We start from the raw sequence: 6,506 nt of genomic DNA on the forward strand, positions 1-6,506 counted from the left end.
ATAAAAAAATAAAAATAATGAACTAAAAGTCTAAAATTAATTATTTTGTCTTGACTTTAGAGTTATTCTAAAATAGTTTAACAGAATTTAAGAGTCACCAAAATTTTAACTTTATTAAATTCATTATTGTTCTAAGCATTTGGTTAATATTCTGCTAATTAGAAGCATTAAGTAAAATGAATATCTTAAATTTGGAAATACCATTTAAAATACTTCAGTGAAATTTAATTAACTAAGTTTGTAAATGACACCAAATATTAATAACAGGCCCCTTTCAAAGTGGATGGCTAGGCCTGGGGCAAGATGGCAGCATAGAGAGCAGTGGAAGCTAAGTAGTCCCCCTGGAACAACTACCCAAAACCAGAAACAACTAGTAAATAATCCAGAATAACTGGGGGGGGGGACAAACGAGACCATCCACTCATCATACACCAACTTGCATTGGGAGGAATGCCCAAGATCACAGCATAAAATCTGTAAGTAAAACCTGCAGATCCAAGTCACGAGACCCCCTCCCCCATAGCCCGAGCTGCAAAGCTTCATGGTGCCAGAGAGAAGCTCTCTCCCAGCAGGCGAATATAGCTCAGCTGAGCTCCAACTGGGGTTTTAAGTAGTGCGTGTGAACTGCTCACTACAGGTACGAATCCCCAAAAAACAGACAGAGGCTTTGGGTGCCGACTGACCTTGGAGAACCGGAGGAGCACCTTGGACTAGGTCTGAAGGGGACTATCTGTTTCTTTTTCTGCTCAGTGGAGAAAGCCCCAGTCATTTTCAGTTTCCAGGGCTGTGACTCAGAGAAGGGTGGAGACAGCACAAGCAGAGAGAGAGACCATTGAAATGCTAATAACCTCCCCCTAGGGTGTTTGTCTTCTCTAAGAGGAAAGGGGTGGGGCCCTTTCCATTCAGAACTAGACCCCAGAGCCTGGGGGAACACAGCCATACCTCCTCACACAAGTCAAGAATTATAGGCTAACAGGCATCACCTGCTGGGCAGAAAAGCACAGTGACCTGAGGCATCACAGGGTGGAGCAATTTTCTAAGACATACCCTCAGAGAAACCAGATACTGAATATTTCTTCCCTCTGGGACCTGAGCCTGTTCTGGTCTGGGAAAACCTGATTTGGATAACCAAGGAAACCATGCCTAGACAACAGAAAATTACAACCTTCACTAAGAAAAACAAAGTTATGGCCCAGTCAAAGGAACAAACGTACACTTCAACTGAGATACAGGAATTTAAACAACTAATGCCAAATCAATTCAAAAAGTTTAGAGAAGATATTGCAAAAGAGAGAGAGGCTGTAAAGAAAATACTGGGCATATATAAGGCAGAAATCGAAAGTTCAAAAAAAACTAGTAGAATCTATGGAAATGAAAGGCATAACACAAGAGGTGAAAGACACAATGGAAACATACAACAGCAGATCTCAAGAGGCAGAAGAAAACACTCAGGAACTGGAGAACAAAACACCTGAAAGCCTACACGCAAAGGAGCAGATGGAGAAAAGAATGAAAAAATATGAGCAACGTCTCCGGGAACTCAAGGATGAAACAAAGTACAATAATGTACGTATCATTGGTGTCCCAGAAGGAGAAGAGAAGGGAAAGGGGGCAGAAGCAATAATAGAGGAAATAATTAATGAAAATTTCCCATCTCTTATGAAAGACATAAAATTACAGATCCAAGAAGCGCAGCGTACTCCAAACAGAAGAGATCTGAATAGGCCTATGCCAAGACACTTAATAATCAGATTATCAAATGTCAAAGACAAAGAGAGAATCCTGAAAGCAGCAAGAGAAAAGTGATCCATTACATACAAAGGAAGCTTAAGACTATGCGGATCTCTCAGCAGAAACCATGGCGGCAAGAAGGAAGTGGTGTGATATATTTAAGATACTGAAAGAGAAAAACCGCCAACCAAGAATCCTATATCCAGCAAAGCTGTCCTTCAAATATGAGGGAGAGCTCAAAATATTTTCTGACAAACAGACAATGAGAGACTTTGTGAACAAGACACCTGCCCTACAGGAAATACTAAAGGGAGCACTACAGAGTGATAGAAGACAGGAGTGCATGGTTTGGAACACAGTTTTGGGAGATGGTAGCACAACAATGTAAGTACATTGAACAAAGATAACTATGAATACGATTGAGAGAGGAAGGTTGGGAGCATGTGAGACACCAGAAGAAAGGAGGAAAGATAAAGACAGGGACTTGTGATAAAATGTACAAATACGTTCTTCTATGAGGGAGAACAAGCAAATGTCAACCTTGCAAGGTGTTAAAATGGGGAGGCATTGGGGAAGGGATGCAATCAGCATAAACTAGAGACTGTAATTAATAAAAAAAAAAGTGGATGCTAAAAGCCACTAGATTTATAAATAAGATAATAAAATGTGTAAATCGAATTTAAGAGCCACAGTTTTTGAATTTATAACTTTAATAAAATTAATATTCATTTTACACACTAAAATAACCCTGAGTATTTTTTTTCTGGGCAAAAAAAAATATTTTCAAGAACACACAAAGTCATATTGACAAATGTATAAGAAATGGTCATTGGAAGGAATGATTATAATTAATACTACAGTGGGTATCCTTCATTTGTTTGCTCATGTAGTAAACAATATTGAATGTTTAGAGGTTGCTAAATGTCTTTAAAGTTTTTTGTAAGGATGAGGAAAGAATTAGAGGACTATGCACGTGAATTTTTATCTTCATCTTTGGGCAGGAGAAAAAGCATAACTAATTCATAGCTACAAAATTTTTTGTGTAAACATGGAGTTCCTCACCTGAAAATAATCTTTTTTTTTTTTCCTTTCACAGCACCATCACATAGCTGTGCATTTATCACCACAGTCAACTTTCGAACACCTTCACCACTCCAAAAAGAATGAAAACAAGAATAAAAAATAAAAGTAAAAAAGAACCCCCAAATCACTGCTCCTCCTCTGTCCCACCCCGTTCTTCATTCAGTCTTTGTCCCTACTTTATGTGCTCATTCTTTTCTTTATTTTTTTAATTTTTTTAATTTTTTTATTTTTTATCTTCATTTTATTGATATATATTCACATACCATGCAGTCATACAAAACAAATCGTACATTCGATTGTTCACAGTACCATTACATAGTTGTACATTCACCACCTAAATCAATCCCTGACACCTTCATTAGCACACACACACAAATAACAAGAATAATAATTAAAGTGAAAAAGAGCAATTGAAGTAAAAAAGAACACTGGGTACCTTTGTCTGTTTGTTTCCTTCCCCTATTTTTGTACTCATCCATCCATAAACTAGACAAAGTGGAGTGTGGTCCTTATGGCTTTCCCAATCCCATTGTCACCCCTCATAAGCTACATTTTTATACAACCGTCTTCGAGATCCATGGGTTCTGGGTTGTAGTTTGATAGTTTCAGGCATCCACCACCAGCTACCCCAATTCTTTAGAACCTAAAAAGGGTTGTCTAAAGTGTGCGTAAGAGTGCCCACCAGAGTGACCTCTCGGCTCCTTTTGGAATCTCTCTGCCACTGAAGCTTATTTCATTTCCTTTCACATCCCCCTTTTGGTCAAGAAGATGTTCTCCGTCCCACGATGCCGGGTCTACATTCCTCCCCAGGAGTCATATTCCACATTGCCAGGGACATTCACTCCCCTGGGTGTCTGATCCCACGTAGGGGGGAGGGCAGCGATTTCACCTTTCAAGTTGGCTTAGCTAGAGAGAGAGGGCCACATCTGAGCAACAAAGAGGCATTCGGGAGGAGGCTCTTAGGCACAATTATAGGGAGGCCTAGCCTCTCCTTTGCAGCAACCGTCTTCCCAAGGGTAAAACCTATGGTAGAGGGCTCAACCCATCAAACCACCAGTCCCCTATGTCTGTGGTCATGTTAGCAGCCATCGAGGTGGGGTAGGCCAATACCCCTGCATTCTCCACAGGCTCCTCAAGGGGGCACTACATAATTTTTTCCTTGTTTTTCTTTTTTTTTTTTAACTTTCCCTTCTTTTTTAAATCAACTGTATGAAAAAAAAGTTAAAAAAAACACAAACATACAATAAAAGAACATTTCAAAGAGACCATAACAAGGGAGTAAGAAAAAGACAACTAACCTAACATAACTGCTTTACTTCCAACCTGTTCCTACTTTACCCCAAGAAAGTTACCTAATATAGCAACATTTCTGTGAACTTGTTCCTACTATATCCATCAGAAATTAACAGACCATAGTCATTCCTGGGAATTCCCAGAACGTTAAATTTACCCATGATAGCTAATCTGTTCTTCTTGGATTATTGTTCCCCCTTCCTTAATTGCTCTCTATTGCTAGTTCCCCTACATTCTACATTATAAACCATTTGTTTCACATTTTTCAAAGTTCACATTAGTGGTAGCATATAATATTTCTCTTTTTGTGCCTGGCTTATTTCGCTCAGCATTATGTCTTCAAGGTTCATCCATGTTGTCATATGCTTCACGAGATCGTTCCTTCTTACTGCCGCGTAGTGTTCCATCGTGTGTATCTACCACATTTTATTTATCCATTCATCTGTTGAAGGACATTTGGGTTGTTTCCATCTCTTGGCAATTGTGAATAATGCTGCTATGAACATTGGCATGCAGATATCTGTTCATGTCACTGCTTTCCGATCTTCCGGGTATATACCGAGAAGTGCAATCGCTGGGTCGAATGGTAACTCTATATCTAGTTTTCTAAGGAACTGCCAGACTGACTTCCAGAGTGGCTGAACCATTATACAGTCCCACCAACAATGAATAAGAGTTCCAATTTCTCCACATCCCCTCCAGTATTTGTAGTTTCCTGTTTGTTTAATGGCAGCCATTCTAATCGGTGTTAGATGGTATCTCATTGTGGTCTTAATTTGCATCTCTCTAATAGCTAGTGAAGCTGAACATTTTTTCATGTGTTTCTTGGCCATTTGTATTTCCTCCTCAGAGAAGTGTGTTTTCATATCTTTTGCCCATTTTATAATTGGGCTGTCATTGAGTTGTAGGATTTCTTTATATATGCAAGATATCAGTCTTTTGTCAGATACATGGTTTCCAAAAATTTTTTCCCAGTGAGTTGGCTGCCTCTTTACCTTTTTGAGAAATTCCTTTGAGGTGCAGAAACTTCTAAGCTTGAGGAGTTCCCATTTATCTATTTTTTCTTTTGTTGCTTGTGCTTTGGGTGTAAAGTCTAGGAAGTGGCCACCTAATACAAGGTCTTGAAGATGTTTTCCTACATTATCTTCTAGGAGTTTTATGGTACTTTCTTTTATATTGAGATCTTTCGTCCATTTTGAGTTAATTTTTGTATAGGGTGTGAGGTAGGGGTCCTCTTTCATTCTTTTGGATATGGATATCCAACTCTCCCAGCCCCATTTGTTGAAAAGACCATTATGACTCAGTTCAGTGACTTTGGGGGCCTTATCAAAGATCAGTCGGCCATAGATCTGAGGGTCTATCTCTGAATTCTCAATTCGATTCCATTGATCTATATGTCTATCTTTGTGCCAGTACCAAGCTGTTTTGGCAACTGTGGCTTTATAATAAGCTTCAAAGTCAGGGAGTGTAAGTCCTCCCACTTCGTTTTTCTTTTTTAGAGTGTCTTTAGCAATTCGAGGCATCTTCCCTTTCCAAATAAATTTGATAACTAGCTTTTCCAAGTCTGCAAAGTAGGTTGTTGGAATTTTGATTGGGATTGCATTGAATCTGTAGATGAGTTTGGGTAGAATTGACATCTTAATGACATTTAGCCTTCCTATCCATGAACATGGAATATTTTTCCATCTTTTAAGGTCCCCTTCTATTTCTTTTAGTAGAGTTATGTAGTTTTCTTTGTATAGGTCTTTTACATCTTTGGTTAAGTTTATTCCTAGGTACTTGATTTTTTTAGTTGCTATTGAAAATGGTATCCTTTTCTTGAGTGTCTCTTTAGTTTGTTCATTTCTAGCACATAGAAACATTACTGACTTATGTGCATTAATCCTGTATCCTGCTATTTTGCTAAATTTGTTTATTACCTCTAGTAGCTGTATCGTTGATTTCTCAGGGTTTTCCAGATATAAGATCATATCATCTGCAAACAGTGACAGTTTTACTTCTTCTTTTCCAATTTGGATGCCTTTTATTTCTTTGCCGGATTGCCCTGGCTAGCACTTCCAGCACAATGTTGAATAACAGTGGTGACAGCGGGCATCCTTGTCTTGTTCCTGATCTTAGAGGGAAGGCTTTCAGTCTCTCACCATTGAGTACTATGCTGGCTGTGGGTTTTTCATATATGCTCTTTATCATATTGAGGAAGTTTCCTTCAATTCCTACCTTTTGAAGTGTTTTTTCAAAAACAGTTGTTGGATTTTGTCAAATGCTTTTTCAGCGTCTATTGAGATGATCATTTGATTTTTCCCTTTTGAATTGTTAATGTGTTGTAATACATTGATTGATTTTCTTATGTTGAACCATCCTTGCATGCCTGGAATGAACCCCACTTGGTCATGGTGTAT

This window comes from Choloepus didactylus, chromosome 11 (genome assembly GCF_015220235.1).
Source record: "Choloepus didactylus isolate mChoDid1 chromosome 11, mChoDid1.pri, whole genome shotgun sequence".
In the NCBI taxonomy this organism is placed as follows: domain Eukaryota; kingdom Metazoa; phylum Chordata; class Mammalia; order Pilosa; family Megalonychidae; genus Choloepus; species Choloepus didactylus.